This window comes from Lagopus leucura, unplaced genomic scaffold (genome assembly GCF_019238085.1).
Source record: "Lagopus leucura isolate 7727_CA_CO unplaced genomic scaffold, USGS_WTPT01 Super-Scaffold_100004, whole genome shotgun sequence".
In the NCBI taxonomy this organism is placed as follows: Eukaryota; Metazoa; Chordata; class Aves; order Galliformes; family Phasianidae; genus Lagopus; species Lagopus leucura.
The window spans coordinates 67,378,605-67,392,716 of record NW_024962264.1 but is presented as its reverse complement, the minus strand read 5'-3'; the positions used below and the strand labels follow the sequence as shown (position 1 = coordinate 67,392,716).

General features: G+C 44.3%; 1 protein-coding gene across 2 annotated transcripts in view; it reads right to left on the bottom strand.

Moving 5' to 3' along the window:
* The window catches only part of ADRA1D (adrenoceptor alpha 1D), a 40,186-nt gene that overhangs the window by 14,610 nt on the left and 11,464 nt on the right, over positions 1 to 14,112 (bottom strand). The gene's annotated exons all lie outside the window — the stretch shown is intronic.

Sequence of the window (14,112 nt, the reverse complement as noted above, 5' to 3'; positions counted from 1 at the left end):
AACCCCTCAGTCCTTGCCCCCATCTGCATCGTGAGGATCATGTCTGATATGTCCGGCTGTGCATCTTTTATCTGGTTATTTAGCAGTGTTGGCTTAAGCCATATTTTTGGGTCAAGTCAGCAGGCACAGAGCAAGGGATCAGATTTTGACTGAGGGGCACTCAGGCTGTTAGCAGGGACCATGGAAAGAGTTTGGCCTGAACTTGGTGCAATGGGCAGCAGAGCCAAGGGATGGATGGGCATGCTGATCCTGGTTTGGGAGAGTTTCTGTGTGGCAGTGCCAAGCATGTGGAGAATGCAGAGACCCCTTATCCCCTTTATTTGCCAGCATTGTTGCGTTGAGTTTGGACTCGATGGTCCCTTCAGGTCCCTTCCAACACTTATGTCACAATAATGTCACAACCTGTCAGTGGGAAGGAGTGACAAGCCCAGAAATCCCAGATGATCATTTTCTTTTCTTACTTGAAACACACATCTGGATGTCATGGATGAATAGAAGGCAAAATGACATAAAACACACCAAAAAATGGTTATTCTGTTGACCTAACAGCAGAGCCAAGCCTGGGATGAGCACTGAGATGCTGGGAAGGGTTATAACAGCAGTCCAACCGCCATCATGGTTGTTTTGTTCAAGGTTTATAGCCACAGGGAGTCTTAAGAAGACTTTTTTGGGGGAGGGGGGAGAATGCAAGGACCTTGTCACACTGCCTGGTTTAAATGCCTGCACAGGGCAATGGGATCTTTGCTGAGAGGAGATGAGTGTCTCAAAGAGCCTCATTACAGTGATGAGGCTCACTCTCCACTGACATGTTCCCACTCTATCTCTGCCCTATCTCTACTTCTTTTTTAATCTCTGATTCTGAGGGGAAAAGATGGGAATTTGCATTCAATTTCCATGGCAATTTGTGTACATCCCCTGAGATACCCACTTGCCTCTCTCTTGCCTTTTCACCAGATAAATAAACCTTTTTGCCGCCCCTGCTCATCATTCACTGCCCAAAAGTAATAGCTGTGGGATCTAGTACGCCTGCCTTAATGTGTCCTTGACTCTTAATTAACTCTTAGATGTGCTAATTTTGCATACTGACTTCTTGTTCCAGGGAGCTAACCTTAAGTGGACTTTCCACCCCTTCTTAGAAAAGTGCTGCTTTCATGGACAATCCCTGTCAAAATCTGTCTGGTATCATGCCAGATAATTATTATATCCTCTCCTCCCATCATCACAAATTTTTTTCACATATGCCACCTCCCTCTGATGAGATGTTTATTTGATGAATAAAGAACCATGCCATGTATATTTTGCTTTACTTGAAGACTTCCACCAGCAGTGTTTCCTAAAGGCAAAGAATCTGGTGACTGCTGGGGAACCCCCAGTGGGTCCCCAAGGCTTGTTTATCTTTGAGCAGAAGTCACTTGTGTACCTTGTGCAACAGATCTGCCCCCAAATAGAGATGTTGCATTTGCTCTGAGACAAGACCCAGCTTCCCTGCAACACAGATCCTTCTTGTTCCTGCATCCAACATATGGTGGATGCTCCATACCTGGAGGTCAGGTAGGATGGGGCATTGAGCACCTGATGGAGCTGTGGGTTCATCGCAGGGAGTTGGACCAGATGGCCTTTAAGGGTCCCTTCCAACTCAAACCATTCTGTTTTTCTATGTTAAATTTTTACAAAAACAGCACTGCCTCAAATCCTCAAACCTTTAGGCTTTCTTGTAGGACATAAGCCCTCAAGACCTTTGCTCATCAAACCCTGAGCAAAGACATAGATAGAAGCTTTCTGTAGCTCCAGATTCTTACTCTGCTCCTATAGATCACCTTCAGATATTCAAAACACTGAAAAGAGCAATTTTGCTGGCAGCTGAAACCATCTGCCTCAGTGGTTCTTCAGGACTATCAACTTGTTTGTACCCAAATAGCTTGTAACAGAGGGTGAAGCTGAGTCACCTCATGGTCCCTAGCATGAATGTTATGGTACAGATTTTAAGAATATTTATGCTCTGAACTCTCATTAAATTCATGGCCATCTTGCGTGAAAAAAATATCCTTCTGAACAGGAGGAACTTTTCCTCTGTTTCAATCCCACTATCACATACAGTAGCAATATTGTCAGTTCTGGAGGAGTGCCTTTGCCCCCCCGAAGAGCAGCACATGGGAGCATTTTGGTGAAATGGTTCTTTAGGGAAATACATTTCTTTCCAGTAACAGTTGATGACTTGATCTTGCAGCTACCTCCTTCACAGAAAGGCTGTCAAGACTGTTGGCAGAAGGACATGTGTGATCCACCTCGGAGCAGTGATTCATGGAGTGTTAGTAATAATAACAAAAACTCGGATCATAAACAAGCCAAGAAAAGGAACAGATGAACTGGACCAAAGAAGAGTGAAAAATAGAGGGAGCTCTTATGGAAAACCATGTTCCATTTCGGTGCCCGCAATGCAGGAGAGATGCTGAGGAGATGGAAAATGCTCTGAGGAGCTCGACGAGATGATGCAAAGGTCTGGAAATATTGACTTGGAGCATGAAATTAATGGAGTGTGATCTACTGGCATTATCCAAGAGAAATTGAAGCAAGTTGCTCTTGCACTGCAGTGACATACAGGGGAAGACATTTCTGATAGCAAATGAGTTTTTAATCCAGCCAAAGGCAGTAGAAAAGCTTAATGGCTTGAATTTATAGCTAGATAAATTTACATTGGAAAGTAAGCGGTCATTTTTAATAGCAGTGATACAAAGGAACTGGAAAAAATCATGACTAGAGACATGGGTTCTCCATTATTTGCAGTCCTGAGTGTCTTTCTAAGAATAAACACGTTTTTGAGTAATGGGGTGAGTTGAAGAAGTTATTGAACAAGGTGCTTGTGTCGTCAATAAATCACAGCAGACAGAAACTTCTAGCCTTGCAAACTGTGACTAACATTAGCAAACCCTGTTCAAAAATGAGGTGGGACCTGAATATAAGACAAGTGTAAAAGCCACCATGTTATAAAGGGTCTCCAGATACACTAAATGCAATAGCTGTCTGAGAACAGTACATCTGCTCCAAAAACTGCTTGAAGTGGGAATAGCAGTGGACTTTATTCCCCTCTGCAACATCCTTCCCCGTGTTTGACATGCACATATGCTGTGATGTCTACATCTCTGTGCGTTTGCTCTTAATTAGAGCGACTGACAATGAGTCAAGCCTCTGTGTCAAGAGGTTTAATTGAGTATAATGAAGGTTTTGCTTCTTGGGGATCATGTCAACATTAAATTAATTACAATGAGCTGCAATGTTGGTATTTGAAAACAGTCGGACTCTCTGCACTCTCGCACCCAGAGCTAATATCTTTTGGTATGCCAGTAATTGCCCACAGCAAACAAAGCTGAGAAGAAACAAGAACCACAGAGTGCACTCTGGGCTCTTCCTCTCAAAAGAACGGCTGTCACTTGCTGGCACTGATGGCAATGTTTGCATGGCCCTTTGAGTGCCATCAGCAGAGACCAGAGCCAGCTTCAAACAGCCATTCAGGTCCCAGCAGCATTACAGCTGCGTTTCTTGTGCTGCTGAAGAAATCAATGCATCACACACCAATACTCCTGGGCAGATCTGGAGACTCAAAGCAACTGGTGAGAGCAGCCTGGTGTGTCCTTGTGCTGTGCAGTCTGGTACCTGACCTCATGCTCTCCTTTAGGGTCTCTGTCAGGCTAAGCATGATGAAGACACACAAAGTGACCTCCTCGCATTTGTCTCAAGAGGAAAGCAGATAAATCCCCTGATTCCAGCTCTTACAATCGTGCCTGTGCTGATGGCTGCTATCTCCCAATTACATACCGTGTAGCATTACACAGATAGACCAGACTTCTGTTCTTCAAATGCATATGCATTTGACTTCCAAAGTGCATGACCCAAGATAGCAAGGAATGAGGGTTGTAATCACTATTTGCAGCCAGAAGCTCCTTGGTTGATTAAAAAAAATAATATGCTTTTCTAACTGAATCAAATGTCTTGGTGTGTGTGCAATGGAGAGGATGGAGAAAATGGTTTGGGCTGCTGTGCTTGTACATGAGTCCTAAAATAAAGGTCTGGCACTTCAACCTCATGTATCTGGAGATGAAGACTTCCATAGTACCCTACGGGGTTTTTGGACTCCCCCGTTACTCTTGGAATGCTCAAATCTCTCCATGCACACATGAATTTTCCATGGAAGTTGGGCTAACTCTGTTCCAAAAACTGCACATAACCATGTGGCTACCTAAGGGCTAACTCACAAGGTTGAACCTTGTCAAGAGTGGTTTTTTTTTAATGTCCTCCAAGTTTGGAAAGTAAGAATAGCACAGCTGCACTTGCCCTCTTCTGATAACCTCTTTGACATCTCCTAAAAGCAACTACAGAACATCAATTCATTCCCATTACCAGTACCACTAAGTGCATGTCTGATCAGAGAGGACAAAACATCCCCATGAAATCTATGTGATTCCCCAGTTAGAAATGTATGGGGAGGTGCTGTATTTGACTCACCTCTGGAAAGTAAAGCAGTAAGCTGTTCTGCAGATGTGACCTTACTTCATGCTTAGGGAATAACATAGACAGATGTTTGACCCTGCTTCAGTAAAGAAATGGGAATGTCAGCTGAGAGTTCTTCTTTGCTAATGGCCATCTTCTGAACTAACTCATACCATGAGACAATCAGCCTCAGGGAAAGGATGCTCGTGTCTGTTACATGTAGGGACATCCTAGGAGAAAAAAGAGCCATTTACAAAGATGGGGAAAAAGGAGACAAGCTTTGCAAAGGCTGAAATTATTCAGCAGGAGTTGAATTTAGAGTCAGTTTTCAATATAGAGTACAACTTGCACTGCTGGTGAACTTAAGAGCTTTTTCCTCAATGATAACCTGTATATAACAGATCTTTAGTGACACAGGCACTGCCCAATATATATGAAGCAACAAAAGCAGATGCACATTTCTGGGAACCAATTTCTGGGCAACCAGAAATTCCCAAGTAAGGGAAATATTCATAGAATCGCAGAATGGTTTGTTTTGGACCTTTAAGATCATCTAATTCCAACCCCTCTGCTATAGGCAAGGACACCTCCCACTAAACCAGGTTGTTCACAGCCCCATCCAGCCTGGCCCTGAATGCTTCCAGCGAGGGGGCATTCACAGCCTCACTGGGCAACCTGTTCTAGGCCAAATCCAGCTTCTCTGACCTGAAGGAAAAGGAGGAACTGGGTCATCTCTTAAGATAATTTCCAGCCCTGGTCATCTATATTTTGTGTCACAGATCCCCATGATTTTAATGTGAAAAGGTGGAATTTTAAGAACCTTTTGCAGAGTGTGTCAGTGCGTGCTTGGGAGCAATGTTCTCTGGAAATCCAGATGTCTAGCTTGTGGGAAATTTCAGTTTGATATTTGCTTTCTTCCCGAAACAGAATGCAATAAAAAATTAATGAAAATTTCCTATGAACTATAAATTAAAAACAAATAAACAAATTCCAAGAACCTCCAATGCACACTGTTGTTTAAAAATGATGGACCTCTGCAACCCTGAGAACTACCAGCTGAGGAGGAAATGCTTGTTAATCTACAGAGACAGCCATGCCAACAGCCAGTCACAACCTGATGTGCACCACTGGGCAGACTCCCTCTTTTCAAGCCTTCCCAATTGCAGGGTTCAGAAGATGTAAAGTTCTTGCCCATATATGTTCCCCAGGCTTTCCATGGTTTGATCATAAGAGGAGATTAGAGAATGGAAGTCATGTAGTCTTTAGAATTTTTCAATCTAGAGTGCCCTAAAATCTCCAATATTAACACGATTGTACCAGGAAAACTCAAAGCACTAGAAAGCCCCTTCTGGAGCCAGTGAACTCAAGGCTTCCAGGTTACTTGTGTTGAATCCAGGAGCGTTCACCGGGTTAGCACAGAACTGCCAAGATTTTCAGCCTGCTGGTTGCATGGTAAGAAAGCCATGGGAAACTGGCATGAAAGCACTGCCCTGGAGCTATGAGTAGCAATTGAAGTAGAGGTTGTTAAACCTGGAACATTTCCACTTGGTTTTCCAACTGGCATTTCCCAATGAAATCCTCCTTTGTTGGCCAGAAATGCACTACTTGGGAATCTCCTGTGTTCTGTATCTGCTTAAATGCTTCTCCTGAAGGGAGCTTATGAGCAGGAGGGGGGTTGACTTTTTACATGGTCTGGTAATGAAAGGAAAAGGGGGAATGGCTTTAAGCTAGAAGAAGGAAAATTTAGATTGGATGTTAGTAAGAAATTCTCTACTCAGAGAGTGATGAGGAAGAGAAGCTGTGGATGTCCCATCCTTGGAGGTGTTCAAGGCCAGGCTGGATGGGGAGTTGGGCAAACTGACCTGGTGGGGGGCAACCCTGTCTACAGAATGGGAATTGCCACTGGATGGTCTGTATGGTCCTTTCTAACCCAGGCCATTTTATGACTGATTCTATGATTCTAATCTTCTACAATTCAGACCATTGCACACAGGAGAATGATATGTGCTTCACAGGTGTGCAGGAGGCTGAATCCACACCCCAAATATTATGAGAAAGTCAAAGAGGAATGGTTTGCTTATGCTGCTGACTCTGTATTGGCATTGGAGAGTGCAGACTTCTGCCATGGCTGCATAAAGGAAGGAGGAGTGTAGAGGTTGCACAAGTGTATCTTTTCTCCAGTTTAACTTCTGCTTACTGGTTTTCTTTTCTTATTCCTAACTCCTCTTTCCTCACTTATGTACCATACATAGTAATATAATACAAAAAGATGCCAATCAATCACCCGCAGACAGTTAAGCTGCCAATTTTGTACCCAGAATAGCCATTTTTAATTTAGCAAATGGAAATACATACAGGTCTGCCCAACGTGCTTGCTCTTTGCAGCAGCATGGATGTCATCAGACCTCTGAGCCCTGCAGCTCTGACTGCTGTAAAAGGCAGTACTTCCACCCCCAGCCATGCTGGGCTGGATAAAGAATTAAGCTGTTGATCTGGGAGAAGAGAAATGACATAAGTAATAGCAAACTAAGGACTCTTTTTTGATTGCTGATGAGAAGGGAGGGCAAAATATTTTTGCCAAGGTAATTTTGCTTTTCGTTTGAAAAGAGTCCTTCCAGTAGTTGGAGAAGATCAGAACATGCCTTAACAAATAGACATCATTTTTCAGATTATCTCAGGGCTTGATTCCTATCCTTAGTCTTCTATTAAGGTAGCTTCTGCTTCCCTGAAAAATTAAAGCATCAGTGCTGCTGAATTGCAGAATATCCTACCGTGACCCTGTAGAGGGGATGGGGAAGGGAGTATGACTTCCCTCTAAGCCAAATTCTTCAGAGAACTCCTGGTCATGGGGGGGTCATTCTCTCTGGCCCTCACATTGGGCTATTTGAACCAGAAGAGGAAGAACTTGGCTGACATGAGATATTCCCTTGGGCGCCAGGTGACAAATCAGCACAGAATTCATCCTCAAAGGAGGGGATGACCATTGGACCAACTGGGATATTTCTCTCCCAGGGTAAAGGTGCTCTCTGCCCCCCTCACTGCCTGGTACATCCATACCATCTCTGTCTCCTGTCCATTCCTTTTGACCTCTCCTGGCTTGGCTCCCTCAGAGACCTCCCTGAGGAACAAGGAGGCCTGGCATCAATTAGCTGGTCATCAATTCTCTTTGATGCCTTGGCACAGAGAAATCCCTGGATGCTCACTCAGAGTGAGGAAATGGTGCAATCTGTGGATGGACTCTGCAGATCAAGTCAGGGCTCCCAGAGGGGATTGAGGACCTCTGGATCAAGAACATGCCCTTGTTCCTCATCTCTCATGGCAGAGATGTCCCAGATGTGGCCCACATTAGGAGGTGCGAGGGTGCCATGAAATTCAGAGCCTCAGAGAAAGACTTTTAGATAACACAGAAGAATTTGACTACATGGCTGAACATGACTCGGTGCCATTCACCAACAACCAGGTCATGCTGCAAGTGAGGACAGATGAGTCTGGAGGCTGACAATCTGCTCCCTGTGTGGGATTTCTTTTGAGTGTACCTCCAGCCCTCCTTAAGTTTTCCTGTCCACGGCAGCAGTGGAACTAGGTCATTTCTATACATAGAGTGCTTTGTAGATGGAACTTGAGGTCTGAACAAGTTTCTTGTGGTGTGTCACTGGGCAAGGTCCCAAGCCACAGAAGGGGACATGCTTTTTCCTGCAGAGCATCTGTGCCCTGAACTATTCCTCCATTGGGGTCTTCAGCTATTTCTCAATGGGAAACAACTGCTTCCCCCCTGTAGCTTGCCTGTGGCGCATTCCACAGTGGTCTGGTCCCACTTCTCCCCCTCCTCTCCCCAGAATATCCATTCTGAAGATGATGTGCTCACAGCTCCCTGCAGCCAAGACAGCACCATACCAAGCTGTCCCTGTCACAGAGCTCGGAGAATTCTGCTTTCCTTGGCCCCTAATGTTGCTTCTGCAGCCAAGGGCATGTTCAACTTGCAAGCCAAGAATGTCAGACTGACCCCTCCTGCCTGGGATGTGGGAGAGCTCAAGGGTGATTATTCTTTTATGGACATCCTTTCTCACTCTCTGCCATTAAGAGTCCTTTGAAAGAGACCATTTAAAGTGATTCTGAAATATACAAATCAACAAAGGTGCATTTCAGCCTGCCACTTGTTCTCCAGAGCGAAACTGAAAATGGGGCATGATTAGGAAATGTCAAGGATGTTCATAGCAATGCCACACGTCTACTTTGTTCTCCAACAGTCTTAATCCCTTTACACACAGAGATTCCCAAGTGCTTTCCAAGCAGTACCACGGTATCTCTCCTGACACAACTCTCATGCAGCCTGCCAGAAAAAAAAAAAATACATCTGATGAGAGCAGGGGAAAAAATATATGGGTTGGCTATTTCATTCATTAAGAAGCATGCAGATTAGGGGAGACAAATGCAAATATTCACGTAGAGCATACTCGTAAAATGTATTGGCCAGAGCAGTTGAGATAGAAATAATTTTTAAAGTCAAACACAGAGTTTCATTCCTGAAACATTCCTAAACAAAACTTTTCTTTTGAGGTCCAGGGACAGGAATGCCAAAGCATGTTGTATTGGAATTTATATTTCTTTTTAGAAACAAAATCAAGCCTAATCAGAACAACAAATGAAATGCAACACTGTGGGCCAATTTGAAATACAGAGTTTAATTTTCTTTTGGTGACCTTCCTATCTTCTTTCACTGGATCCCAAACCTGCATTACCAACCTTCAGGATCTCCCTTGGGTAATTTAGTCACATCGTTATCAAACTTTTTGCTGAAAACAAGCACTTTTGTGTGTGTGTATGTGGCACTCTTCTGTGCATCTGCTGTGGGTCAGTTGTGATGTCCTAATGGTGAAAATTTGCACAGTTAAGCTCTCAAAATCAAGGCAATAAAGTCTCTGGAGTGAGACGCTACCATTTGGCTATGGAAATTCCAGCTCTTGGATGCTCAGGGATGCTGCAGCAGCAAAATAGGCTTTTATTAGTAGGAATAACAAATGAAATGTTCCCAAATGATCGCATTCTTGCATTTGCTATTTTGTTTGTTTGTCTGTTTTCTTTGTTAATAGCAACAAACAGCTCAGTTTGCTTCTCATTTGTAGGCTGTTCTGTGTGGTTTTGCAAGCATTCCCAAATTTAATGTAAACATTTTCCTGGTGGGATGCTTTTTGCTCCTTACCAGTACCTGGGGTGATGGAGGCAGTGCTACTGCTTAGCTCTGGTGTCAACCTTGGTGTTCTCTGCCCAAGTCTGCAGGACTCAAACTCCAGTTTACCTATCCAAACCTGCAAAAGTATTTCTTTTTCATGTGGGGAATGAGAGTGAACAACAAAAAATTAAGACAACCAAGGAGAGAATGAAATCAAAGGAAAACTTTCCTGAGTGGCCACCCAACATCAGTCAGACAAAGGAGTCGTTCAAAGTTGGATGGAAACAGCACTATTGGAGGAATGTAGAAATGAGAGGATGGCACACCAGGTATAAATACAGAATTAACAGGGGTAGCAAGAAGTTCCTAAATCTGAGCAGGGCTTTTGATCCTGAGACTCTTTGCTTCCTTTTCTGACTGGAGCAAAGGCTTTCCGTTTTGATTGGGTTCCGTGTGCTGCTGAAAGTACATGAGCACCAGTATTGCAGAGCTAGCTTTAGTATGGTCCAGACCAGCTCCCAAAGCCAGACTACTTTGAAACTTTACTGATGGAGTATTTGATGGGAAAAAAAGGAGAGAAATCAGGTCCTGACACTGTTTGGCTGACTCAATCTTTCTGTCTCTTTAGAAGAGATTTCTCCTGGATTGCCACAGCTCAAATGCAAATGGTTTGGAACAAAATAACTGGAATGGATTGCCCAAAGAGATGGTAGAGCCACTGTCCTTTCAGGAAAAACGTAGATGCCATATTGGGGGACACAGGTCACACAGAATCACAGAATCACAGAATTGTAGGGGTTGGAAGGGACCTCCAGAGATCATCGAGTCCAACCCCCTGCCAAAGCAGGTTCCCTACAGCAGGTCGCACAGGTAGGCATCCAAGCAGGTCTTGAACATCTCCAGAGAAGGAGACTCCACCACCTCCCTGGGCAGCCTGGTCACAGCTTAGTGGGCAATGGTGGTGATGTGTTGACGGTTGGATTTGATGTTCTTAGTGGTGTTTCCCAAACTTAATCACTCAATGGCTCTGTGAAACCCCCTTGAAGCCTGGCAAGCTGCTGCATCCTCAAAGCATAGATCACTTCTGGGCTGGAAGTGACAAGGAATGGATATGGGGAAAGAAAAATTGACTCCCAGATCATTTTTCTGAGGTGCTTGACCCAGTCACTATGGTGACCACAATGACTCACATCTGACAGTGAAGCAGCATTCTTAATCCACATCTCAGCGCTGCCTGAAAATGTCTCACAGCTTTGAGGTGTGCCTCCAGCAGTGGCCCGGGGAGCTATTTTCAGATGATTTTGGCAAGTGAGTCCTTTGGAGAGCCCCTTATGAAATGAAATGGCAGCGAACAGGATCAGCTCATGAAATGAACCATCTGGTACAACCCTGAGCACACACTTGGAGGCAGAAGGTGACATCTATTTGTTTGTTCAGGCACGCTTCCTTAGAGATCTCTGTGCCATGATTAAATCTCAGTGTTGACTTAAAAGATCACCATGACTGCATGGTGGCATTTGCAGAGGACAGCCACCAATAGGCTGAAGGTTGTTGTCTTCTGCATCTCTCCTCCAGGTGGGAGGCGTGATCTCACAGAATCATAGAATGGTTTGAGTTAGAAGGGACATTTAAAGGCCATCTGGTCCAACTCCCTGCAACAAACAGGGACACCTACAACTCCATCAGGCTCTCAGAGACCCATCCAGCCTGAGCCTGAGTGTCTTCAGGGATGGGTCATCCATCTCTCTGGGTAACCTGCTCCAATGCCTCACCATCCTTACTGTAAAGAACTTATTCCTTATGTCCATCCTAAATCCCCCCTCTTTTAGCTTGAAACCAAATGTCATTGCTACATTACCACAAAGCACTGCTTGCCCAGAAACACCTTTGACCTATGCTCTTTCAAAGGACTGAATGTGGTCATGATCATGAGCACAGAGTTGGTCTCCTAATGCATCCAGATCACCTGTGATCTTCTAAAGAACAGGAAATCCAATTGGACCAGTATAAGAATATGAGTGATAAAAACAAAAGGAAGCCTACTAAAAGAGATGAGTTTTGGCTTGTTCAATACAGCAAAACAGAGGCTGTAAGGGAAGAAGGCATCTGACCCCCTATCTGCCTGAAGGGTGAAATCCAAAGAGAGAACAGAACCACTTAAGGAAAAGGTGATATGGTGGAAAAAATCTAAATGATTACAAAAGAGGCATGTATATATTCCTGTGAAAACAGTAAATTTTCTTGCACTTAGGAACTGTAAGATCCAGAATGGTGTCCCCAAAGCATTGGCAACAAAGGCTATGGACTGGGGCACACATGAAGTTCCATATTTGATTTTGAATGGGATTGTGCAATACAGTGATCTGCAGGAGCAGTCACTCTTTTCTCAAGATGGAAACAGCTACCTGCAGTCTGTGCACACCAGAACAGGGTATGGACAGGAGGAGAACAAGTGAAAGGATGACAAGCTACAAAGGAAGAAGGTACCCGAGGAACTGCCAATGCACTTGGTGGGATTGTGGACCTAATCTGACTACACGTCCTTCAAAGACATGTCTGAATTCTGCTGTGAGTCAGCCTGTTCTGCTTGGGGTGGTAAATGTCTCTTTTTGGAGCAAATGATTTTTGTTCTGTCCATTAGGCTGCTAATTTAATCACCTGTGGTTTCTTTATGTGTATGCTGATGGGTATGCAGCAGAAGTGCAGAGAGTGAAGGAACAGACTTTTTCCAGCTGGATGTGTGGAATAAATCGAGACATGCTGAAGGTCACACTCAATATAAACAATCTCCACTCAGCTCACTACTCTTACTTCCTTTAACTCAAAGAGCCTCAGATACAGGGAAAGTTCTGTTTTCAGTGCAAATGCTTTCCCTTGCTCTGACATTGTAGCAGGGAAATGAAACGCCCACGTTCCAGTTCCCCTGACCTTTAGGGGGATCCATCCTGTAGGAAAGCAGTGGCCACGCTGCCTGCTGGGGCCATCAAGGGATGCTAATGAAACCCAGGAGGAGCCTGCACATCCCAAGTGCTGTTTTTTGAGCTGGTTCTCATGTCTCAGTACAAAAAAGTAGGCAAAGACTAAAAGCTGGGATGGGACAAGCTTTGTGCACATTAGAGAATAACACAGCCTTACTATGAGCATACCTCCTCAGTGGAGAATAACACAGCCTTACTATGAGCATACCTCCTCAATGGAGAATAACACGGCCTTACTATGAGCATATCTCTCAATGGAGAAACTAATCCCACCACTGACAAGCGTCTCCACATTCCCCATCTTAGTTGGCCAACTGGGTCCTACTTGCCCAGACTGATGCACAAGTAATGGAGCCTATAGGAGAAACAGACAGATCACACTCACATCACTTGGATGCTCTTCTCCCTGTCTCAGCCCTTCTTTCAAATACTTCTATACATTTTTCTACTTTTTCAGCACTGAGCCATTAGGTGTGGAATTTAGTGCTTGACAGCAATGCAAAGGAAGGCAACTTTACTCTTCATGGCTACACCACCTTAGAGGAAAGCAGCAGTGACCCATTTGTTTTTGTTCTTGTAAGCCTCAGAATTAGTAGGGCTTTTTTTAGACCTTGTCTTTCACCCAACTTCTCTGTATATTTGCCTCATCTACCATCTTGGACAACATTGGACATCCATCTTAAGGAACAAAATTGCACTCCACATCTGGTTAGCACTCTTTCTCTCTAGACTCCCATGGACAATAATGGGAGATCATAGAACCACAGAATCATAAAGTGGCTTGGGTTGGAAAAGACCTCAAAGATCATATAGTTCCAATCTGCCCGCTGCGATGAGACATTCAGACCATATGCAACCACCCACCCATAGACAACTATATGGAGAAGTCTTCACCTGTGAGTCTGGTCCCACATACCTCTGAAAACTAGCAATAATTACATGCCTTGTTTATCAAATAGATGAGAGCAGAAGCAGTGGTAAGCAGGTATTCAGGGAAGGAGACTCAAGGAAAGAGCGGGGTAGGCTGGGAAATGATCAGATGCAAGGTGAATAGGGCTCTTCCCTCCTGATTTCCTTCCTAGGATAGCCAAAGCTATCTACCAACATCTGCACAGCTATTTTCTACCTCTTTGTCTGAATGCTGCCAAAATAACAGTTTTCCTGTGTTGATCCAGCCTTCCATGCCTATGCATGCTCAGCTCTTTGTGAGGACTACACTATGAGAGTTTTGTGATGTGCAGGGGCTCAGTTTTGATTCTCCAAGTCCCTCCCTGCAATATGGAGGGAGGCAGACAGGCACATGGCAGACTGCCTGCTTGCCTTCATAACACATCCTCACAGCTTTCCTGATAATTCCTGTAGAAAGCATTCTGGGAACAGAAATAGCCCATGGCTATAAAACATTTCTGGTGCTGTTTGACAAGTGTCTCCTGGATAAATAGGCTTTAATGGCAGAGGTTCAAGAGCTGGCACCTTTTC